This window comes from Dromaius novaehollandiae, unplaced genomic scaffold, assembly GCF_036370855.1.
Source record: "Dromaius novaehollandiae isolate bDroNov1 unplaced genomic scaffold, bDroNov1.hap1 HAP1_SCAFFOLD_121, whole genome shotgun sequence".
In the NCBI taxonomy this organism is placed as follows: Eukaryota; Metazoa; Chordata; class Aves; order Casuariiformes; family Dromaiidae; genus Dromaius; species Dromaius novaehollandiae.
Genome location: NW_026991384.1, coordinates 79204 through 105386, shown reverse-complemented (window position 1 = coordinate 105386; position 26183 = coordinate 79204). Strand labels below are relative to the sequence as shown.

The window sequence follows — 26183 nt, the reverse complement described above, 5'->3', positions numbered from 1 at the left end:
AATAGGTTCTTTTCCTTTAAAGGTTGCTACTTGAAGAAAAATCTGTTCATTGTCCATTCACTGGTTTTAACATTGGTATAAAATCATGCTGTGTTTCAAAACACAGCCTAATACTGACATACACTATTCCTCAAACACGCACACAAAATCCAGAGTACTATGTTAGCATATTTTGCAATAAACATTCAGACTATTCAGTTTTTACATTTTCTGATGAAACTTCTGCTAGAAGATGTACGATGTTTTGTTTTTTCCAGGAAGAGTTCAGCTCAAGGTAGCCACATCTGCTGCTTGCCCCCGCATCAGCCCAGTACGGTGCAGATTCAAAAGGGCCACAATTCCCGGGACACTTGCTAAGGGCTCGCTGGAGACGTACCAAGAATAAATAGCGAGCAGACAGTAAGCTCTCATCCCAGGAACAGGTAAGTTATGTATAACGGCCTAACTAAACCCTTAGCAGCCACTTTTATTGCTTGTGAGACTGCAGAAAAGAGAAACTATGTGATGAAGGATTAGAGCTCACCTCTTTCTTTTATCTCTGAGCAAGAAAAGTCACGGCCATCAACGGCAGTCCTCTGAGCACGTGATGGATGCCTCAACTTAAACCAGCTATTGCCCTGAGGAAACAATTAGGTCTTTCCATTGACTGCACTAAGATTTAGAAAAAGCTCTTCAAAACCATAGAGCTTCGAATAGAGTTGAGCCCAGAAGTCTAATATTTAGATGCAAGTTCCTCCCTGCCCCGCAAAGCATGGCAAAACACTAGTCTAAACTCGCTTCAGCTCAGCTGGTTTCAGTGGGAAGGGAGGTTGCTACTTTGCTCTGTTTTCTGAAAGTAGTATTCCTCCCTCTGCTAATTATTTATGCCTTGGTTTTATATTTGCAACAATAGCTCAAGCACTGTGTTGGGCAAGAACTCTCCCTCCACCATCCTCTACAAAGACTGCAGGGTATGACAGAAAAAGGAACAAAAGTAATTCAGCTCTGCCCTTTTCTATAGCACACCCAGCAGGCAGGCTAGGTGTCTGCAGTAAACATGGAATGGCATTCTGTACCAGTAGCTTTCCTAGACATAGTCAGTAAACCCAGATTCATAACTTAAAATTAATGACTAGTATCCTAGACAGGGTCAGTAATCCACAAATAAGCCGCAAGCAGATTTTTTTAATTTAACCTGTAAAGCAAACCACAGTATATATGAAATGGGAGAGGGGGAATCTATATAAAGCTGTACAATGCAGAAATCATGGGGCAAACAGCTACTAGGCCCATGTAACAGATGTTGGTTACTTCTCAACATACTCAGGATAGCAAGTGACTTATTTGGCAGAGGAGAGACAGTTGCTGGAGGAGTTTAAGAGAATCATCTCAAGACAGACATGAAGTATTTAAAAAGAAAAAAAAAATCCAAAACAAAAACACAAGTGGCCTTTGGAAAACAGATTATTTCCAGTCCTGCTAAGACTCATTTCTCCAGCAGACGTCCAAACGGCAAGTAGCCAAGAAGCTGACCCACGTTACACTATTGTACTGTTCAGTACCGTATTATTCAGCCAATTCTACAGCTCAGGCACCAGTTTGTCCACCTGGCATAGATCAGATAAGGGATTCCCACATACCTGAATGGGGCGAAAATAAAGATATGTTAATGTTGGCATTGATGCCAACAGCAAAGCCACTTAAAATAAATGAGTACCAGGGCTGTAGCTAAGTATCAGGCACCCATCTGTGTGGTGTCTGTGCTAAGGTCTAAACCAGTTTCCCCAGATTTTATTTGCAACAGTTCCTTTTCTGATATTTTCTGATATTCTGATATAGGCAAAAAAACCTAATCTCAACTTCAAGTAGGCATCTGCCATCTTCTACACAATCCAGTCAGTAGAGAGAATTATAATATAACCCCTTAAGGTAGCATTAATTGATTAGTTTTATCCAATATTATCTAGTTCTCATTTTCAATTAATCCTGTTAGGGTGGGCATATATACAGAGGGAGAGAATCAGAATCTGCATCTGCTACCAGAGGGAGGTGTTAGCATGCACAAGCACAGTCATGAGATTTATAAAGAGAGTCCGTCTGTGCTGAAGATTAGTAGAGTCGAGACATGGTGGAACACAGGACTAGGAATAATACCTTGCTACAGGGATGGAGGGGATCAGAAACATAATGAAACAAGAACAACAACTATATTTTTACTAGTATACAAATGCCAGAAGATCCAGCTAGAGCAAACCCCCAGGATTCCAACTCATGACATACCCAAATTCTGCTAATTTGAGAGGGAATTTTTTTCTTGGCCTGTCACTACAGAGATGAAGCTGACCAAGAAAGTTAGGACAATGCAGTTGTTCAATGCACTGCTGAGCTAAACTGTAGGCATTTATTTTAACTTTTATTACTGTTTTCCTTATTTGATCAGTGCTAGATTTGATGTTTATTGTATCTCATAAAAAGGCATTACAGTCTCCTGGTCACTCAATTTGATTATGCAAACCAGCACACATGTAATGACTCTAGGGACACAGTCAGGCATCTGTAGAATTGAGTCCAAGATAGAAGAGTTATATGTGCACAAAATACTAATTTCAGAAAGAGTATTTTTTACTTCCTCTACAGATAATACTGGCACTACTTACCACCAGTATAAGGTAAATTTGCATTCCCAAATAAAAGTGTGATTGTAAATTGCACTTACGCACCCATACCATTTTAACGTACGTAGCCTCGATACGTGTGAAAGATGCAGAATCAGTGGCTTTAGTACGAATAGCAGCCAAAGCACCACCTTTCCAGAGCCCTGGATGTCTAACCATACTGTTATTTTCACTTATGCCAGTTAGACTTAGACAATTTAGAAATGACATCATGGGCTACCATTACTTATTCCATTTTGCTGTGTTGCTAACAGGCATTTGGGGCAAACTTTTTACTACAGTGCATCGTTACCTTAACAGTCAACAGAGATGCAGTAGGACATTATCATAGTCCCTAAAGACAGAGTGCACTGCAAGTATTGCTCAAAGTATGATTCTATTCCTAAAACAGATTTAGGCTGTGTACCTCTCAAGGCAAATAGTTCTAATAATACTGTCTAGCAACTTCTGGAAACATTAAAACTGCACCATCTCTGTGTTAGCCGAGACAGTAAGCCCAACGCCTCTAGGACATGTCTTATTTTTTACTTTATCTATATCAACATATTCAGGACATCAGCTTGCAAACAAAGCTTTAAAACCAGTAGAAATATTTTCCTTTAAAATTTGATTAATGCAATATGTTCGCACACATGCTCATACAAAAACGATTACTCTCCAAACACTTCACTGGCAGCTAAATTAATTTACTTGCACAGACCTGGTGCCACACATTGTTTTGCGACTTATTTGAGAAACTTTTAACAGGCTTCCTTTCCAACCTTTGTGAGGCTTAGGCTAGCAGGACCTACACTGTATTCCATGTAATATAGATACGGAGTTAAAAGAGATCTTGCACTTGTGTATTTCTTCTTACACCTTTCTAGGCTCCTACCCGGGAACCTAACAATCTGATTCCCTTAACATTTTCTTCTCTATTTACCTGGAAGTCTTCAAAGATTACCCTATTTTCCATGTGATTGTTAATGCTAATCAAGAATGTTTTGTCTCTTGAGAATGAGAGAACTCTCTCCCACCTACCTGCCCAAAAGCATGATCTCCCTCCCCCACTTCTAAATGAGTAGCTGGGTCAGGTGTCCAACTTCTCATGCTCTTACTTTCTGCCAGGCACTATATATTACAACCCTTTACAGATGTAACTAGGTATACAAATTTTTGTATGAACCATGCATACAGTAAAATATATGTCTTAAAATATCACAAAACTGAAATAAAAAGTTGAGGCATAAAATGATGACCATTCCTGACTGAGTCAAAAGCTTTTCAGGAAGGTATTACAAATCAGAGCAGAGGAACAGAGAGCACAGACAAATTTATTGCACTTTTTTTTGGAACTTCCTACTAAGTGTTAAGAGTTATTCAGTGCTTTCAGGAAAATGTCATTGTGGATATTTACAACGACAGTTATAGAGCAGAATGCACGTCTACCAAGAAATAATTTGGGCCAAAGCTGCAGTGCTATAAAACATCACCCATATTATCTTGTGCCAGAAGACACACAGAAAAGAGACTAGCCTAGCAAGCAGCTGTTAAGCCAAAAATATCCTAGAGCTGTATTTATTCCAAAAATATTTGCTCTTGGACGTAGTCCTTGGGCTCCTCTATCTCTAGAGAAGGGCAGAATTTTATACGAGTAGTCTGTATTTTTCCTGTTTAATCACCACTGCCCAAATATAAGTGAGATCTATAATAATATTAGAGAAAATACAAGTTAATGATTTATTAAAATATTTCAACATGTATTATTTTAACCTTAACAGGTTACTCCTAAAAATCCAATAGAAATCAGAAAGCTACCTAATTTGAAACAGGAAAAGTATTCTATTATCAAGAAATTCTATTTGCATTTTTGATTTAATGCCATTTCTATTCAGCAGTAACTAGTTTTAATAAAAACAACTGCAAACTGCAAATAAACATTTCTAGTATGAAAAAGAATATGTGTAGTTACCAGATTAGGAAGGACAAAAAGACTAAATCTTGAAGGAACTCTAGGCTTATACTACTGAAACCACTGAAATCTGAGAAAATGAGCAAGCATGTGCGCTTATATGTATATATACGTACACACACACACACACACACACACACACACACACACACACCCATATGTGCATGCATAACAACTCTTAAAAATAATTCTTAGAAATATTTTATCCAGCTCAGATTCAGGACAACTTTTCTTAGCATTAATTCTCGACAGGTTTGAGTATTACTAGGGACACCAACAGGCTAATTTTTCTTCCAGAAGACAGGAAATTTGTAGCAGTTTTGAAAACCTGGATGAAGAAACCCTGCTGTGCCTAATTTGGGGGGGAGAGCAGGTGACAGACGCCAACAACACTGGGCAAATTCCAGGCCTGAGGAATCTCCCATATTCATGTGTACCCACTTCTAGTTTTTTAGTCTCCCACTACGTCATTTTAACCATGGGCCACATGCTATCCTGTGAAGCCGCTTTCAAAGCTATCACGTTCACTGTCAGTTTAAAGATCAGGGTGGAATGGACAATGAACTTTGTTCTACGCTTCCACTCTCCACATTATTAACTCTCCACATGGAAGTTTTTGTGATTGTGCTTGTAAATCAAAGACTAGTATTTTGGATCCATTCTAGTGACCTGTACCAGGAATTTACAGCCTGGTAAAACAGACTGAATTTTCCTAAAGCCAAATATATTTACTCAGCATTCACTTGGATCATAGGAGGGCTCTTATGTGACTTCACTCAGGAAAAAAGCTTGTTGTTGGAGGTAAATAACTTGAAGCAAAAATCTAACTCAAACTATAATTTGTAGGACTAATAGCTGCCACCAGGCTGAAATAAAGACTGTATCTATAGCATATTCAAAGGCTTAAATGATGCTGACCGGCATACATCTACCAACAATCTAGCTTGCTTCAGTACCGATAACATTGAAACTGGCAGCAGAGATTTCAGCACCAACTATACAACTTGAACCCTGAATATGTCCTTGTATTAGCAGCCTACACAAATTGCATTGCTGCAACTTCACTGGTCTTGTTTGCCAAAGTTTCCTAGATTAAGCCCACCCCAGCTACGATATGATGCTACAACTACATTCCTGAATGCACTTGCTGCCACCCTACAAAAGGGTTTAGACTTTAGAATTAACCTAATCATGTGAAAGATATAAACTATTTTTTTGCATTAACTTTTTTCCCCACAATCAATTTACCCTGTAAAACACAAGGACAAAAGGTACGGCAGCGTAGCAACTGACGTCCAAAAGAAAACACACTTGACAGCTCCATCTCACAACGTAGCCATTCTGAAGTCTAAACTTTTTATACTTAAATTTTATTTATAGTTTTATATGCATCTGCTTGAAAAGAAACTAGTTCTTCAGTTTCAGGCATTCAATAGTGTTGTCTCAGACATCATTAAAATAATACTTACAAATAAAAAGAAAATGCATTTCAGAAAGTAGTTTGCTTGCTCCAGCAATGTAGAAGAAACACCTTTTAGATAGCTTTACAAAAGGGTCTGGGATGAAGAAAGGCGGCTACTTGCAAGTGTTAGTAATCTGACTGCCATATTCAAAACAGCAAGTTCTTCACAGTAAAAGAAGCAACTCAGTGATAATCTAGTACTTCAGAAAGATCTTAGCAAAAGAGCTAACTTACCTGCTTTGAGTGAAACACTCTCATCCCATCATTTTCTCAGTGTCTTAGATATCTCTTCAATACACAAATCCAGCAGGTATTTATAGATCACTCCGATTCATTATGCAAATAGTATGTAGCCTGCTGAATTTAATTGAGAGGGAGGAAATACCTGCAGAAACAAAGATATGGGAATAAAGAAGTTTTCCATGAGCAGTGAATTTACACGCAGCAAGAAATTTTAACCATCAAAACTTGCTTAGTATTTTAGAAGTATAGCTCCTAAACCAAATCTGTGTAATTTAGCCACCTCTAAAGACAGCTCAAGCACCTTTCTAGAGAAAGTATTGTAGGAAGAAATACACGAGGAGAAGGAAAGGTATAGTATACTCACCAGGCGCGTGTTAACGACAGGAAACAGCAATGCTAAGAGGGCCCCATTTAACATATGCATCTGCAACCTTAGAAGAGAGATGAGATATTATTTTCACAGATTAGAAATGAAATGCAAAGTTTTTATGTAGTATGTTATATGTACATGTTATGTATAGTTATGTAGTATTTTATGTAGTGTATCTTTCATAAAAGGTAGCAGGAAATTTGAGAAAATTCTGCTGGCTTTAATTTGAATAAAGCCACTGTTCACTGCAATAACCAGGATAAGAACTCTCTTTAAATAAACATTTTAATAATTTCCTGAAGTAGGACTGCTTTCTATAATGAGCTTTGGATTCCTAGAAGGTTTTGACTGCCTGTTCATATTAATCCTGTTCATATTAATCCTGTTCATGGTCCAGGCTGCTAAATGGTTGAAATTTTGCTGTTCATTTTGCTTTCAGAGCTTAAAATAGACATTTGAGAAAGTTTTTACTTTCATCCAACTCCATAAATGTACATGACATCAAACTAAAGCTTTGGGAATTTGGAAGAAGTCTGATTTTTGAGTCACTTAAATAAAAGAATTATATTTGTAAAGATGCAACAGAGAATCCCAAGCAAAGAACAGGGAAAGAAAGTAGTATTTAAATTACAGTGCTGTATTTTATTTTATACAGCTTTCAGTCATCTCTCCCTGAACCACTGTTGCATCAGGACCTACAGAAGTAAGGTCAGTACTGTTTAAGTCTACTTTATATAAGAGACAAAGTAAAGCATAAATTTCATTCTACAACCACTGCCTGTCATAAACTCTATTAAAAATTACAAAGTTTATAAGTAACTTGGGGCGGGGGAGGAAGGTATTACAATTCCAAAACAGTTCTTCAAATGTCATTTATATGTCAGGACGTCAGAAAACAGAAAGGCTCATTCTGAAAAAGAACAAATACTGCAGCCTCTGCCCTGCAACCAGTCCTTTGCAAATGCATAGTAAATCCAGGATTTCCTAGACACCAGACTTACTTTGCACGCTCTCTGAGATGAAGAGGCACTAGTACTGTATCTCTGTATTCAGCCTACTCCCTGCCCAAATAAGGAGCAGCAGGAAAAAGTTGTAGCGAGACAGTAGCACCTCCAAAACAATTCATGAGGCATGCCCCCAGCATCATATTTTCCAGTCACTGCCTAGACTAAGAGAAGAAAGAGCCGAGTGAACTGTCACGGTGGCAACTACAGCCATTCCTGATTATCATTCTGTCTGGGAAGTCCCATGACCCTCCTCACAATATACTAGCTGTACCCCTATCATGCAACGCACATGAGAGAGGGCCTTTGAGAGCAAGAACTCTATAGGTAAGAACCTATAAAAAGTATGGGCTGTTTACTGGACTCTACTGCACTAGTCCATTAGACCACTTCCTAAAGTTAGTAACAATAAGCAATATTATAGAAAAGATTGCACACATTTGAGAAATACCCAAATCAGTAGGAATCTGCTTTAACTATTTAACTTATCTCCACATTTTAAAAAATAGACCCATACTGTACATATGGCCTTCCATGAAGATCAGCTACTAATTTTTAGTGAAGATAATCAGAAAGTACGAGGCACATGACATACATTTAACAAGCCCATAGGTTATTCTGTAGAAGGACACCTGTGCTCTCATCAACTACTGCGCGAATAGGTGTTGCCTGTGAGACCAAAACCACCACCAGTACAAAAGAAACAAGGGTCAGTGGACTCAGCACCCACAGCTGAAGCCATGACCCTTTTCAAGGTCTCATCATTCAGTCCAGCCAGTATGTCTTTCTAACTAAGGGCTGGATGCGTATCTTACTATTTTATGACTTAAGCCACAATCAACTTCTAAGCACACCATGCAAGTAGACAGAAATGCAGCAAGGATGGGGCATTACCTGAAAAGAATCATTGCAACCCGACATGGAGGACAGTCAAGAAGAAAAATCTGAAACATTAGGCAAAAAAAAAAGAAAGAAATTAATGATACGATCTTATTTAAACTCTATTTTGTGTATCTTTCTTCCTCAGTTCTGTATGTGACAGATCACTTCTACTAGAAGAACTGTTTTACAGCAGAGCTGGAAAAGACTCAAAATCATGAACAAATTAAAAGATCTCACATTACCTACATATACAAGGATTTAAGCAGTATGAGCAGCATCTAGGATTCAGCTTCTGCCAGTTCCTAAGAAGCAAATCAAGTTCTAGTCCATTTGAAATTCTCTCATTATTAAATATATATATACTTATATATAGATCTCTCTCTCTCTCTCTCTCCCTCTCTCAGGGCTTTTGTAAAGCAGATTACTGTATTACCAATCATTTCACTATTGTAGCCTCTATAGCCTTACTTTGGGAAGTGCTAAGAGGCTTTTATAGACAACCATCTTACATTAGATCTTCAAGACTGGGTCCGGCACTGCTGAAGCAAAGGAGAGTATTGTCATCATAAATGCTTAGTATTCAGCACAGCAGGGACCTTACCATGACCAGAGGATATCTCAGTATCCGTTCTATAGATAACCTTAGCAGTCATCTTTAAATACATTTGTTGCCTTATTTCCATAGAGTATTTTTGAAGTACTGTTTAAATTTCACCAGTAATTAGCTATCTATTTCCTAAAACAAAAAGTAGCCTAATGCAATTTGAGCAGTATATATTTGTTTCTCTTCGCAGGCCAAACTCCTACCATAAATACGACCTGGTTTAAATCCTTATGTAATAAAATATTGTTGATTAGCAACAATCTCCCATCTAACTTTCACAGCAACTTAAAACACTTCATATCAGCAAGTTTTACTCTGGATAAAAAGAAAAAACTGTGCAAGTGTTCAGTGTTAACCCCCTACCCCCCCTTTTTTTTTAAAAAAATATTGTCCACTATGGGGGGTTGGGGGGGGGCAGAAGAATTCCTTCCTAGTTTGGTCTGCTCTCTGAGAGAAAGTATTTCAGTAAAAAATGGATCATGCTTTTTTCTGTTGTTTCTAAAATAAGTGCACAATAGATTATTTCACTGCCAAGCTACTAGTCAACTCATTAAATCACTCCAAGTGAGAATATTTGAAGAACATGTCCACTTTGGGGACAAGTTGGATAAACTGAACAAACCTATTTCTTTGAAGTGCTACAGGGCCTACCTGGCCAGGTAACTGATGGATGTTCAAATTAATTACTAGCAGGCAATGTACTTGCTATAGCAACAATCGAAAGGTTGAAGGCTGCATCATTCTATTCAGCCCTTGTGCCTGAAAGGGCCTGTTATTACCATATGAATAGATGCGCACATTTCAAATATTTTATTTCCAGTGCAGGTTCCTAATATACAGCCATTTATTTCTCTAATCAAATTACTTGTATGTTTTAATTCAAGTCCGTCAGTCTCAATAACAGTTTAGAATGTACACATACACTCACAGGAAAAAAAATCTTTTTCCTTAGTCATACAGAACTCTAATAGAGGCACAGCAAGAAAAAGGCATCAATTAATTTAAAGAACCTCAAGACATTTGCTTAGTGAATGCTCCTAAAAGCCAATCAGAGTTTCTTTCAAGTCTTGTATTTAAAAAGCAAGCCATTTCTACTCATCAAGGAAGGTTAAAGAGTAAGTGAACACAATGGATGCATGATGACAATCTGCTAGTGGATGCTTTCTTTGCTAAGGAAAAAACAAAAAACCCACAAAATCTTATGTGAGGTCTATGTATCACCTTACACATTAAGGCCCATATGGCTTCTGGGAAAAGTGTCCAACACTTACTAATTACATTTCATCATTCTGTCATTTGATATTTTTGCAACAGACTCTGTCTACTAACTCAATTAAAGTTTCATCAACTGTGGACTATATCCCTTCTGTCGTGGACCATAAAATTTTCCCTTCTGTGGTCTCTTATAATACCTGTTTTTTCCCATGCTATTTGTATATATTCAAAGTATATATTCAAAAAGTCCAACTTTTTAAACATTCCATGATATATGTTAACAGAAGGAGAGACAGCATTTAGAGTCCCACTAGTTCATTTGAACCTTTAAATTCAGGTATCTTATGATTTCCTTACATTCATTTGAAGTACTGTTCATACTTAAATGAAGAAAATTCTATTCCTCCAGTACAGATTTCATTTTTTTCTTTTTATTTCCTACATCTTAAAAAAAAACAAAAACAAACTGAAATGCTTTTCTCTGTGTACACAGAGAAATGTGTCTTAATCACACCAGTCATTCACTTTTCTGACACACTGCAGAGCGTTCCAACTACTGAACGGCAGAGGAAAAACTAGGGTACAACTCTATGTAGCAGCTGAATCTTAATGTACCTGCTGAATCTCACCATTGAGGTGAAACAGTAACAAGTATTAAAAAAGTATGGTCATAATAGTTACAAAGATTGAGATGAACTCATCAACCTAATCCAAAATACTTTACTGCCTCAGAGACAGGCAAAGAAGAGAACAGGATTCACAGCTGCTCATTTTCAGGTCAGCTCTACAGCAACAAACACAGTTTCCGGATTTGTGATGGCAAAAGAAATATTAAATATTTTTGAGCATGCAAGTCCCTCTGTTATGAGGGATCTTTCAGAAAAATGTGTTTGTCTTTCATTTTTGGGAAGGATAGCAGGGAATTTAACTGGCATGTTTATGTTAAAACTTTAAGATAGTGAAACAGATCTTCAAATGTTTCAGCTTTAGCAATTTAATATCAAGCACTTTCTCTCTAAATACCTACTTTCCATGATAAATAAACCTCACAACCTCTTAAAAGGAATGTTTTACAGACCCTTTGTAGCAGATTTACAGAGGATTATTTCACAGAGTAGATTTAAATGTTAGAGAGCACCATCATTCAGCTCACATAGTAATTAGCAGCCTGAAAATACCTAGTTCACAGCAGACACGCTCATAAGCTCTAACGTACTGAGTGTTCACATACTCATTCCATAATAATATTACATTTCACTGTCATACTGGAAACACAATTCTTAGCCTTGAGTTCGGAAACAGCTAAGTCTTATAAACTGAACAATATCATATAAAGTTAGTGACATGGCTGTGAAGAGTACCCAGCTTCTGTGTTCCTGGTAAAACTCTGAAGGTTTTACTTGCTCAGACTAGCAGAGATAATAGCCCCCATCCTAGCTGGCACGTTGCAGACACGAGACAACATATATTTTAAAGTACACTGAAGGAGGCTCTTCCACACACGTTTTTATCTGATCATCATTGCGTACATTCAAGGCAGAATAGCTAAACTTTCAATTTAGAAAAAAGCTAAGAAACAACCGCAATATCCCTCCTCATTTTACCCATTATATTTTCACGTGTTACAAAGGAAAAGAAGGACAAAAGAATTAACTGGAAGCCCAAAATGTACAAAGTAACATTTGAGAGAGGAAAAATAAGCTATAAAATATTCATTGTCTGACCTGCTGAATTCTGGGCACAGTTTTGGTCATTCCCTTCCCTCTCACTTTTACACACACACCACCCACCCAAAAGACAGCAGATTTGGGAAAGGGTTACAGAAGTCAACAAGAATGATCAAAATGTATTGAATAGCTTCCATACATGGATCAATTTAACACATCAAGCATCTTCGACCTGAAAAAGATTTTGGGCTGAGGGGAGCGAGAGAAAGAGAGGATACAAAATCATGGGTGGTCTTAGGACTTGTTATCTGTGCGTTTCCTTACGTGGGCACAGCACTGTGAGTCAGGATGCTTGAGAGACAGAAAGCAGCATTTCAATCTTTCACCAGCACAGGACCAGGAGATTCTGAGATTCTTTTCAAGTAATAAACTACAAAGAAATTCAAAACACTGGTAAATCTGCAAACAGAACTTCACTTCAAGCCTGAGGACCCAGAAGAAAACAGAAGTCAGAAAGTCAGTCAAATTCCTAGTTGCTCTGCAAGACCATAAGTACCGTCCATCCCCATGGGAAATATTTCTGGCACGAAGAACTGCATGAGCAGCACTCCCTCTGCACAAGCCCAAATACAAAGGTCACACCAGAACACATGATGGGTCACCAGGGCTGTTAGAAGTTGGAGACTGTAAGGGAGAGGATTGCACTGCTTAGCTATTCGTCTACTGAGAGGAGACCTGAAAGAGACTAAACTCATGGTTGCATTGAACCAACCCAGGACTGGGTTGAGAATCAGCCTGTTCCATAATGCATTTCTTGAACCATGCACTGAGAAAGAAGAGAAAGCTCCAAGTGATATCTGCAGCTCTGGGACAGACTGCAAAGAAGGAAAAGGATATTTCCCCCCCTGCATTAATATGCTTAAAAATTGTATAGAGTGAACATGTATGTGATCCAATCATTCAGTATTTGATGGAGTTTCCAAGAAATATCATGTCTGAGCTCCTTAAACAGCAGCGATCATTATTTTCTTAAATCTAATTTATTAGTCATCTGCATTACTGTGGTAGGTAGTAGAGCCTGTATGTAAAAGGACTATTCTGAAGACCTTATCAAGGTAATATTGCATGAATTTATCGAGGAGAACTTCTGTAGTGACAGACAGGATCATGTGAGAGACTACAGAGCTGCACAGGGATCAAAAGATAGAAACATTATGACCTAGAGCAAAATGTTTCTTCCTTTGGACTTAGACGCACTGTTCTCTCTAAGAAGTGAGCACAGCAAAGTCTATTAGGATTCACACCACTGTTAAGTGAGGTCAATGGAACATTTCTCTCCCTTGTGTATCAGTCCTCTCCTCCCATGCAAAAAACACAGAGAGAGAAAAGGCAGTCTTCACTATTCCTATGGTAATGTACGCCAACTCTTCATTTGTCAGCTAGTCCAAAAGGAATATTCTGCAAAGTATGCCTTCCCTACCTTTAATTTCCTGGCAGGATCGAGAAGATAGCAATACGTAGATATCACAAAGTATTACATTTGCCCTCCACAAATTCCTGTTAAGCTCCTTCCCTTTTAATCACCGGAAGCAAGCATAACCACTCAGAGGGAATAAGGAACTGGGGAAAACAGGTAATTCTTTTTTTTTTTTTTTATAAATGCATTTTTAGAAGTCAGAATTTACAAAAAAATTACTCCTTGACATTGCAGTAATGTCTCTAGGTAAAAGTCAAAAATAACATGCATGGAAAAAAGGCTAGATATCCACTGAAATAAAGTGGTATTTTGCAGCAAGTTTGGGGGCTTTTATTGATTATATCAGTTTTCCTAATGGCAAAAATATTAAAATGCACCCACATCTCCAAAGTGTGAACAAATTTAATGTTGGAACAAACACCTAAAATTCACAAAAGACTGCAACTTTATGAAACCACAATGAACTATGTTAACATTAACCTGACAGCTCACTTAAGACAAATTAATTTTCTAATCTGCATGCACTATGGTAACCCCTAATAGTATTTTCACTTCTTGCACTTTAAAGCATTACTTACGCTGCAATTACCAGATCAGTTTTGAGATATTCGAGGTTTCCATTATTTGATTTTTCCAGTTCATATGGAAATAATTTTATTTAAACAGTCTTTCACAATTTGCAAATCTAGACTTCAGCAATGTGCATGTGCACCCGTATGAGTTGGAAAGAGGTAAAGAACACAGTCAGACACATGGAGTTTTCCATTTTCCATTTAACTGTATTGCTAGATTGGACATGGTAAGAAAGGAAAGGGATTGGGTGAGGGGGAGGGCTGTTTGTTTTTTTAATCCAGCAGTGCCTCTTAAGTACATTTGCTATCAATCACTTTTGGTGAAGGGGGGGGAAAAAAAAGTCCCTGATGCAAGCAGATTTTCCTAAATGGCATTATTACAAATCCAACATGCTCAGATGTTGAGAGAAACTCAAACTTCAAGATGTAAATGTCCTGATATGTTACCAGGCTACTACCTATAGTAGCTAAAATTTACTACGTTAGGAAGATTGCTAGCATTTTCCCCATCTTGCCATTATAAGGCATGACTAGCCTACAATTGAGATCCTAAAAACAGCTGATTAAATCTCTAAAATGAAAGGCTATGATACATGCTGGAGTCAAGTCTAGAAGAATTCTCAGATACTGATGAGAAGGTATATATTTGTTTTACAAGCTCCAAAAGGTTTATGAGAACACTGCCATTTCAAAAATCATTTCTCATGTCAGCCACAAATTTTCCCATTTGTCTGTTTGTCTAATGGTTCCTCGCTTCTTTGACATTTGATAAAGCCACATTCCACCACTAGTTTGACTAATCAGCATTTCAGAAAGCAAGACTACTAAAAATCCCAAGAGCTGTTCTCAAAAGGGAAGCACAATCTTTCATTTGAAAAGGATGCAACTAAAGAGTATAATAGCAATAATGTATCTGAACTGAAGTAAAATATCTTTTCAAATATCTAGGCCTGGATACCTTCCAATTTATTTAATGTTACTGTGCCACTCCATGTGCACTATGAGTAAGGAGAGCTGGGGTTTTTTCTATTACTTGGCTGCCTCTCCAGTTTTGGATTCCAAAATATTCCAACACTCTTCAAAATATTACACCTAAAGCTCCCTTTAGAAGTATTTTAATGACATTATTTTTGAGTTGGTGAATTGAGGGAGAGAGTATAGTCAAAACTTGTCATGAAACACTTGTCTTCTACTAATCTTTGTCCTACTGAGAGACAGATATGCAGAAAGATGATTTTGCTTGATCAGAAATAAACTAACGGCAAAAGAAGATGATCAAAAAGGCAGAAGGGGAAGGAAAGAACAAGTCACGCAACTAACTATTCCAGATTAAGCTTCAGACAAAGTAGCACCCATCACATAGATAGGAATGTTTACAGAAGTCCAAGGAAAGTTGTTTCTGGCAAAAGTTGCCTGAGCATGCTACAGGTAAAACTCTCATGTCTCATAAATGCAGCACAGAAGATTTCATTTACCTTTAATAACAGCAGCTTGCCTGTCTCTGTGAGCCATCTGTTTGATTTAGTGCCTGGTTGCAGCCGCAGCAGACTGGAAATGTATCTTTCTTTTCAAACACTCCAGTCATGCTCAATTAACCAGGTCATAAATTGATTGTTTTAATACACTATTTTGAAATGAAGAGGTTAGCTTTTAATTGCTACTTGCAACATTCAGAGCAATATGAAAAATCCATGACCAAATTCTGGAATGAATTAAAGAAAAAGAGAAAAAAGGGGGGAGGGGAGGAGGAGGGTAACCCTCTGCTCAATCTCTACCTAAATAAAAGCCTTTACTCTTTCTTAGGTGTATCAAAGTACCCTCTAGAGCAAAAGAGATTAAAAGGTATGTTTAAAAGGTTACAGTACATTGGCTTTCACTGTAAATGTGAAAAATATCCATTTACCCCCTACAATGATAAAACATAAGGCAAGGAACATTCAAGCAGCTGGATAATTTAAAAGGTGAAGAAGATTTTGTTAAGTCTAGAATTCATTTTTAAAATAAGTTCAAAACAATCAACCTATTATTTCTTATCAGAAAGTAATATGCTTTAATAACTCCACCATAAACCTCGATACCGAATCAAGGCTGTAAATTAGATGTTGATCATTTTTATTAATTATCAATTCAGCACAAAGCAGCCATATCATTTAGAAGCCATCTGTGTGCCTACTAAAAAGCAACTCTTTAAAACTCATAAATACAGTTTGACAAATCAGGAGATAAGGTTAAGATCTTTTAGAATGCCAAATCTGAAAAGAGAACGGACACTAAGAGATTGTTACATTCTCCTTGCTATACAGCAACAATTAAAACGTACTTAACCTCTCAGCATAAGAAGCACAGTTGCCTTTCTGCAGCTGTCAGATGGATTCAGGGATTAATTAATTTGTCCTGTGGAACTGTTAATCTATTGTTAAGAGTACTCACAATTCAAAGCAACATTGCTGGCAAAGCATTACATAACACTACAGTAAAAAGTGGTTCCTGTGTTACACAAAACAGACTCTGGGAACATCTGAAGCTGCCTGCCCCTCCTTCCAACCTCCCAGTTTCAACCTGGGGATGAGAGAGGTGTAGCAAGCTGAACAATTTCCATCTTCTACTCTAAAGACTAAGTAATGTCTTGTAAATATATATATATTCATTGGGACATTCTAGGTTAGTCTCCCCTTACATAGGCTTAGCTTGTTTATCAGAAGAACCTGTACTCCGTTTCTTCCATTATATAGTCCTAGGTGAAAGATTTTCTAGACTTCTCGTATTTTAGGATTAATTATTAACATAGGACTCAGGTCTTCCTATGTGTATCACAGCAGCATTAGTAATGACATCTTAGGTATAGTTCAGAGGGAAAAAAAGTGCACTGAGGCTATTTTTCTTCCTTTTCCTCTAATCACCATCTGCACTAGGCCTTCACTAGTAGTGGGTTACTTCCTTCCCCACTCCTAGCTTAATGCTGTTAGCAAAAGGTGACAATAAGAAACTAATCTGGGGGAGAAGAAAAAAAATGCTGACTAGAAAAATAATATTCAAGTCTCCAACTTCCTAATAAAATACTACAGGTTTAACTTGCATTTACATCTGTCAATGATTCCGTGAAAGCTCACATGTTCCCAATAAGATTTTCATATGCATATTCATATCTATTCACTTTTGTTACATATGCAAAGCATGAAGTTTCATATCACAGCTTCCTACAGAAGCAAAACCATTTTAGCATATTCTTGCTCTACTCTGCCTCAAGTCACTAATACCTTTTTATTGTCACAGTTCACCAATCCCTCAGTTGTGCTGATGAAACAGTTTAAGGACCATATACATTTATTCCTTCAGTAGACAAAAAAAGCACATTCTGAAAAAAACCTTGTTTATATACCATTTCCTAAGATATGCAGCTCTTTCATATTTGACATGTTACAAGGATAAATTTACTAATATTCCCTCCAAAAAACTAAACTGCTTTTCAGGGAATCTGCCACAGCAACAAAGCATGAAGACATTAAGGAAACAATGTTAAAAGATCAGGGAAGCTGAAAAAAATAAAATGCTAAAATGAAGACAATTGTAGAATTAAAAGACCTTAATTCATCGAGGCGTTAAAACTCAAGTCTTCAGTAACTTGATCATATAATCTGCCTCTCTCCTCCTTTATTTCCCCCTGCCCCCAATAATGGACACTTCAGTTTCAACCTTTCTGTTCCTCTGTTCTAAAAGCAAAATAATGTCGCCTAATATCACAAAAAAGTAAATTATTGATATTTTAGGGGGGAAAAAAAATCATACATTGTTACAAACATTAAAATTAACTTTCTTGTGGGCTATTCTGTAGATTAAAACCTGAATGGTATACTGAATGTTTCTAGCTTTTCTTTCCTGGCCAATACAGGGGGATGATTGCATCTTCAGCCTCAATAGAAGTTTTGGCAAAGATATGCAGATAGTGGACAATGATTTGGGAAGATGAAGGTTATTTGGGAGTTTATTCGTAGTTTTATTGAAGACTCTGCATAATCTTATATTTTCCTTGTTTTATTGGGCTACCTCTTCTAGACTTTGTTTTACAAAAAGTTCTTTGACTTTATTCAATTTCATTTAGACTCTTTTTTTCCCTCCTAAAAATAGGATTTTATGTTCATCGCCTGTACAGATACAAGCATTCTGCCTTTACTACCTTTTGATCCTGTTGGCCAATGGCAACCAAATTTGATAGACTGCAAGATCAACTTTCAGATAATTAACTTCCCATAGCTTTTGTCCAAACTGATGTCCAGGCAGGGCAGAGACACCTTGTAAGTGCCTCCCAAAGCCTAAAATAATAATAATAAAAAAAGGTCAAAATGGCATTGCACATGAAAAAGGTTTCCATTAAAGAGTGCCATCAAACACAAAATATAGATATGAAAGAAACCAGTCTACACTGTTTTTTGGAGTTTACAGAGCTAATTTAAAAGATGAAATAAAAACAGCTGATGTTATTCTAGTAGGATTTGAAAAGTAAGTTTCAAAATAGTACCTTTTGAGTATGTCAGGATAATTATGATAATAAAACGAGTCTTAAGCACACTGATTTTTTTTCTTGAGCACAACTTAGAAGATGACTGTATAAAATTATTTTTAATTTTTTACCCAGAGAGCAACTATCTTAGATCATAGGATTTCAATTAATTCTCAGGAAAAGTACAGTCACCGACATTCACAATTACCATACGTATAAGGGATCAGTCCAAACTGAATTAAGTTCTGTTATGAAGGAAGAATTATGCAAACAACTATAAACTTAGCTTGATACATGACTTATCTTCTACCTCATAGCTGCTACAATACCGTATGGAAAAGGCTTTTTTTTCCTAGATTTGTTCTCTAAAAATTTTTAGTCTTTTAATGGTCATGTACATCATACCTTAAAACACATACCATCCATACTTGCCTTTGCAGTTTGTCCACAAAGCTGAGTTTCAACTACTCTCAGTCCTTTCACAATACTGCATCTATCTATACCTTCTGTAATTTCTTCAGGTGGACAAAGTACTGAAGAACAGAAATGTTTTTCTCCCAGTTTTCTGAGCACTCGCTGCAGAGCCCTATATCCGAGTAAAATACGAGTCACCTGCAGTCCCACCAACGTTTTCTAGTCAAAAATCCATAATTTGTTTTCCATATTGGCAAAGAGAATTATATTTTGGAGATAATCACTAACCACTACATCTTCAGTGATTGGCTTATTACATTTATTTCCCTGGACTTCAGAGTTATAGGTTAGTCCTTCTTTTGCATAAAAACGCTTTATTAATGAGCTCAATCAAGAATACTCCTGCTTTATATATAACATCAGAAGCTGATAGAATTAAGAGGGTTTAGCTGAGAGAATTAAGAGAATTTAAGTTTTTGGCTTGATAGAGAAGCTAGAATGCAATAAGTTTCTATTTTTCCAAGCTGCAGGATTACCCAGAGATTACCCTGTGATTACCCAGAGATTCGTACTGTTCTTCTCAGTCTCACTAATAAGGTATTTGGAGATGATTTTTGATTATGTTAAAAAATTAACACCATGTACCATACTAAGTACTTCTGGAGCAAGAGGCAATCTTTAAAAACATCAGGATGATACATATGTAATAGTTGTTTTTATTATAGAACATCATGTTAGCCAAAGAAACCGGAACAGTGACATAATCCAAAAAAACCCCAAGGCATATAGCACCATATTCCTGGTAATTTAAGTTGGCATTTCACTAACTACCAAAGTATTAAAGTATAAACAACTAAATTCACTTGGCACTAATTACTTGTCAATCTGAATAAATACAAACCCTTACCACATGACATGACATGACACAACATACCTGTGCCCCTTGAACTACTGCCATCCTTCTAGCAGTGAAATACACCCTTTGGCAAGAAATAAGCCTTGCCGCCAAGAAATACTGGTGCTCTCGGTGCTTCAGTTGTTCTCTATCTGCCCTTTTTCACCACACACTATGATGATTTTCCTTTCCAGGAATCAGCTTTAAGAGGAAGTATTGCAAGTTAATTTGCAGTTAGAGAAAGAAAGACTTGTTTTATGCTGAAGACAAGCAGCATGCTTCATCATCTGATGTTTATGAGCTGCGATTATGCACATCTTCCACTTAAGTTTAAATGAAGGATTTCATGTCTACCAGATAATATTTCAGACCACTGAAAGGATTGTTGACCTTGCTACAACAGGCTCACACAGCTGCTAAATGTACTGATTTGGGAATAAGCTGTAAGGTATACTATGCTCCATATATATGCTCATATATATCTCCTTACATTTTGGAGAGCTTACATTGTCATAGGAAATTTTGCCTTCACTCCTCTATATCTTCCCCAAGAATCATAATACATGCAGCAGTGAATGAAACTCTGTAAAAAATAGCTTTGCTTTAGAATACTGCTGCCCTTTAAAAATTGCATAACTCATTAAACTTTTACATGCAGGCTATTGCTCACATTACCCAATACAGTTGTTGCCATTATTTAGTGTCATTTCTATAAATATTTACTGAATTTATGTAATCAAACGTTCTTCATACCCACTATCAAACAACAGGCTACAAATGACCCTAGATTTTTAATTCAAGGTTTTGAAGAGAGAGAATATAAAAAACACACACACTGGACTCTTCCAAATATTAAAAGATATTTAGGAGCAGTGTATGAAAATTAAATTTACAATCACACCTAAAAATCACATTTGACCACCTAATCAGATTTTTTCCAATGTTTAAAAAATTGGGGGGGGGGGGGGAGGGGAGGAAGGGGGAGGGGGAGGGAGAGAGAGAGAATTAATGAATTATACGCTGGGACAGATTCCCAAATGATGCAGACTCAGTCAAGCTATATTTATTACGTACGTTCTAAAAACAGCCCATTGTTTCTAAAAAACACAGTAGCCTCTTACAGAGGACAGGAAGGCTCCAGGTCTCTAAAGAAGCTAAAACTGGAAATAGTGAACATAGGATTTATTATTTATCAAATTACAGATGTACTTAGCAGTGATTTTAATTATACAAAGTTCAGCTCTAAGATCAAGATCACTGCGTGAAACTCAACTCCCCTATATTTTAGACATTTCTTCCCCTTGTCTTCCCCCCCCCCCACTTTCCCTTTAATTTAGTTCCCTTTGCCTAAAAAGATCATTGTTTGATAGAACCATCCAGCAATGTGTGACTATTTCCTAAAAAGCATTTTCTTAAGGACATAAATTTTGCATTTAGGACAGTCTATTCCAGCCAAAGGTATGTTCTATACATATGGTAAATCTTTTCCTGCTATACAAGGAAAAACAGGATTGCAATACACTACTGGTCTTAAAATGTGTCCCCTTTAGCATACCCTTTCATGCCAGGTTTACAGCAGTATCATTGGTCCAATCACATACTCAGTCTTAATAACTGTTTTTCTCTTTTTTTTTTCTTTAAGAGGTATTCAAATCATCTTCAGTAAGAGCACTCCACGTAGAGAAAGAACTTAAAAAAAAAAAAAAAAAAGTCAAGCTATAACAGAATTCTTACTTTCTATAGAGGCCATTTCTCCTGCTACACCACACCAACTAAATAACTGCACTGCACAAATACACCTCCATCCCCGTGGGATAGCTGTCAAAGATACTACAAAAATTCCCATTCTACCTTTATCCAAAAAAAAAAAAAAAAAAAAAAAAAAAGCAGCTTATCAAGAAACAAATAGTTTCGGTTCCCCCCACCCTTTTTTAAATGATGCTGCACTTACATCACAGGTGAAAAAACAACATTGTCATTCTTCCTCCAAAAGTTAAGCAAGAAACCTAAACTAAGTCCAGGTGTGGAAATAAACTGTATTATTTCTAGATGATTCAACTAGCTGACAGGATGGCAACAAGCTCTCTGAATCTGATTAACCAAGAGAACTGTTTTGGTAGTTTAAACGAGTATGTTCGTTTGACCAACACTTTAGCCTTCTGATGACACATCTAAACTAGTTCTTCCTGCTTATGAAGGAGATTTGATTTGAACACTGGTTGGCGTAAGTGATATGCAGAAATTAGACACCTGAACAAAACACATTTATTTGCACAACTCAGTAACCATTATATTATGCAGTTTTGTCTACTCAAATACACCGCAAGGTTTAAGTCTCATTTTATTTTGTTAGTTCATTTCACTTTTAGGTCATTCAAAAGCAGGACTTTTGCTTTTATGCAGACAAAACTGGAGGGCAGTTTCCAGTTCCAAATATTTCTGGCTTACAGCCCAGAGCCTTTGTTGCTCTGAGATGAAATAGTCTCAGCTTAGAAAAGGAAAATAGAAATCGAGTGCAAGAAGAGACCTTTACCAACAGCTACTGTTGGCTTCCCTTTCAGTGACCTCAAATGTTGCAGCACGTTTCATCTCTTCACCTTCTACCACTGTTCATCCTATTGTTTAGGCCCAGCAGCAGGATTATGTACAAACAATTGTAAGAACAGAAGAAAATGGTAACATTGTATTTTCATATATCTCATTGCCAACCTGCTGCCTTGAGCAAACTCAGAGCAGAAGAACAAAACTCACAAGATTCCAACCGTATATATTTTTTCTTGCTGATGGAAGACATCAGTCTTGTTATCTAACTTGTTTTCTCTGTTGAACGCTGTTGTTTTGCAACTGTTTTCATCCTCGACATTAAACATGGGCCTGCCTATACCTAAGGCAGCTGTTTAAAGATGAAGAGGCGTAACTTCTGCATTTTGCTGACATACCATCTTCTGAATTTCACAGAATAAACTGCTGTATAATAACTAATTTCCAATTAGTTATTAGCATAGATTTAAACATGCTCCACAACTGGTTTGCAACTGTGGTCTGAAAGAGATTATTTAAAAAGAGTTGCCCATGCCTCGCTACAAAAGGTAAATCTCTGTCTTCCCGGAGGAGACCATTAATAAATGAGCTAAATAATAGTAGCTCCCTGATTTATGCATAAATACCAGCTTTTTCTGAACACCTATAATAAATATCACATTACTATTGTAACATAATATCATAATACCATATCAGGGGAACTAAACTTATCTGTCATAACAGTAATCTAACCTTACCTTCTAATCCAGAGAATTAATCGGAAAATCTTCCAGTAAATATTAAGAGTTAAAATAATATGGCCACATTCCATTTCTTTTCATTTCTCAAATATTTCTACAGCTCTTGCCTAACTTATGTTTTCCATTTCATTACCAATATTGACTAATTGATTGCACAGCTATTGTTACTACTTTATGGGCAGCAAGCGTCCTATAGTCCTATGAGCTAACGTTGCATCACTGCTAAGCAATTTACATACCCTACTAATTAAGTTCTGGAACAGCAAGTTAATTGCTATAAATGTCTTGCATATTTCTGTAAAGAGCTTGGTTTTCCCCTCTTAAATGGATACCCATCTCCCTTAGACCTCTGGTACTACAAGAAAACAATGTTACCATTTCTTTTTCAGAAAATGCTCTCCAGGAGTGAAAGTAAGAACTGGCTTGATCTGATACAGCCTAGATCAGTTGCCCCTGATCCTCTGCCTTCTGCAAAGGGAGACTGAGAGTAAGAACTACATTGGTTTGATTTTTATTTGTTATTGCTATTAGACAGATATTTTTATCATGGCAGCTTTTATGAAAGTCTTTTTGACATTCTTTTATTAATTCTTGAGCTTAAATTTTGTAAATTGTCCAGTGTTGAGGCTAGAGCATTAGAGAAATTAAACAAAATTATAAAGGAGTTTGGGAGATGTCAAAAATAATTACATTCTCAGTGAAGGTGACTTCTAGGTACATGTACAGGACCATTGGAAAATAGAGCTCATAAGGTTTAGATATCACAGTTCAATAATTGTTTATGAACATTTCCAGTATTCCAACTGCTACACAAACTGTATATTAAAGTGCATCTGCAAGCTAGACACAAGTCATTAAGTTACACAGTGTACCCACAGGTATTCAGCCAGACCACTTATTTCATCCCACAGATAAATGTGACAGAGGTAAGACTGGCCTCCTTACCATTCAGCTTTTAAAATTAGAAAGCCAGTATCAAAATTTTCTGCACGAGGAGTAATTCATTTCTTCAACAACTTCACAAAACACATTCACATCCCTGAAAAAAAACTTACCTGAAAACGTTACCAGTGAACTACATCAGCCTGTTAGCAACAGCCTTGCTTTCATTAAATTTGGTGCAAATTTTACCACTACTGTCACTGGAAACAGCATTTTCTATTCTTGAAGCAATGATCAGGTAAAGGTAACTAATCTTTTGCCTTTCCAAGCAGGAAGTTTGACATTAGTATTTTCATTTGACGTTTGCTTCTTCATCGATTTCAGTTTGGCCAATTAAAAACTAAATCATTATTAAAAATTTATATCAATTCTTGACATTTGTACCCTTGTTATGCACTTTTGGTCCACAACTGACTATATAAAAATACTGCCTTGCAAGTATAAAGCTAAAGCAAACTTCCTGGTAACCACACATGGGCCTTACCTCCATCATAGTGACCACATGACATGGACTCAGTAGGTAAATGACAGTCTTGGTAGCAAACTTGAACCCCACCTCCAGCCCAAAGATGAGACAGAGAGCCACCAGTAGCAGATTTTTGCCCAAGCTCTCCTGCTTAGCCTGGGGCTGCTGTAGCAGATGACCCTCCAGCTCCCTGCAGTGCAGCTGCCTCAGCTTCCACAGGGACAGAAGGATCTCCACAAAACCCACACTGAGGAAGACCAAGCTCTCCAGCAGACGCTGCTGCCCGGAGAGAAAGGCAGCGCATTCTGGCCCTCCATTGCCAGCGAAGCTGGGCTCCACCCCCCCGTACAGCCAGTCCAGGAGATTATGGAGGCTGTAACGGGACATGGTGGGATAGTGCCTCTTCTCCTCCCCGTCACTGTCCAGGAACAGGTAGGAGCAAGATGGAATCAAAGCCAAAATGCTGTCGGGCTGACGAAACATGAAATGCAAGGACGTCCCCTCTGTTCCCTCCCGAGCTTCAGGAGAAGCCAGCAGCCCACAACAAGGCTACACTGGGGGGTTTGCCTCTTGACGCCAGGACGGTAACTGCAAGCAACAGCCTGCAAGGGGAGAGGAGTTACAGATGAACGGGGTCACTGCACGGCGGTGCCAGCCGCTCGCCCCGAGACCCGTTACCCTCCCAGCCCCGTTAACACCCTTCACTCTCCTCCGCCTGAGCGTTACAGGACTGCCCTTCTCCTCGGCCGGCACTCCCACGTGCCCCGCCCCGCGGCCGCCTCTCTCCCCTTACCCGGCCCCCACGCCGTCCTGCGCTGGGCTCCTCGGCTCGCTGCCCTCGGCCTCGGCCTCCCCCGCCTGCGCGCCCTGCTCCCCCTGCCCCTCGGGGCCATGCGACAGCCCTGCGCGTCCAGCCGCCGCTGCCCGGGCACCCGACGGCCGCTGATTGGACGCCGGACGGCCGCTGATTGGACGCCGGACGGCCGCCGAGCGGCCCCTCGCCCAACGGCCCCCCTCGCCCAACGGCCCCTCGTCCGCGCGCCCAACGGCCCCCCTTGCCCAACGGCCCTTCGCCCGCGCGCCGCGATCGGCGCCCTCAGAGCAGCGGCCCGGGACCTCAGGCAGCGGGAGCGGATCTCGGCTCCGTGAGGGAGCGCGGCTCAGAGGCGGGCCCGGCGCCCCCAGCCATGGGGGGGCAGAACTCCCACTAATACCTGTCATAGTTCAGCGCATGTTCTAGGGGATAACACATCCTATCTGCTATAGAAAAGACCTTCCTAATACGGATGAGTAAACTGCAGTAGGCAGAAATTACAGTTATTTCAAATAACAAAGGTTTGTAAAAAATACATACAACAGAATTCCAATAGCTAAATTGAGTTAAGATGTAACAAATGTCAGACTAATTGTAAATGTTTCAGTGTTTCAAAAAGAGATTTGGATAAATTATGCTCATCCCTTATGTGAGATTAGCTTTGCTACTTAATTTTTATGGAGGTTCTTATAGAAGGTCTTCGGCATTCCTTCATCCACAGCATCTGATGTTCAAATATTAACATTTTTCAGTTGTGGTGCCTTAATTTATA

General features: G+C 38.2%; 1 long non-coding RNA gene across 1 annotated transcript; it reads right to left on the bottom strand.

Annotated features, from left to right (window-relative positions):
* Nucleotides 1–8550: 8550 nt before the first annotated feature.
* Nucleotides 8551–25767, bottom strand: LOC135326108 (uncharacterized). Its single transcript, XR_010386753.1, has 3 exons — nucleotides 25714–25767; nucleotides 24616–25199; nucleotides 8551–8628 (listed from the first exon to the last, which is right to left on the bottom strand). It is a non-coding gene; the product is annotated as an uncharacterized LOC135326108 (long non-coding RNA).
* Between the last annotated feature and the right edge of the window lie 416 nt (nucleotides 25768–26183).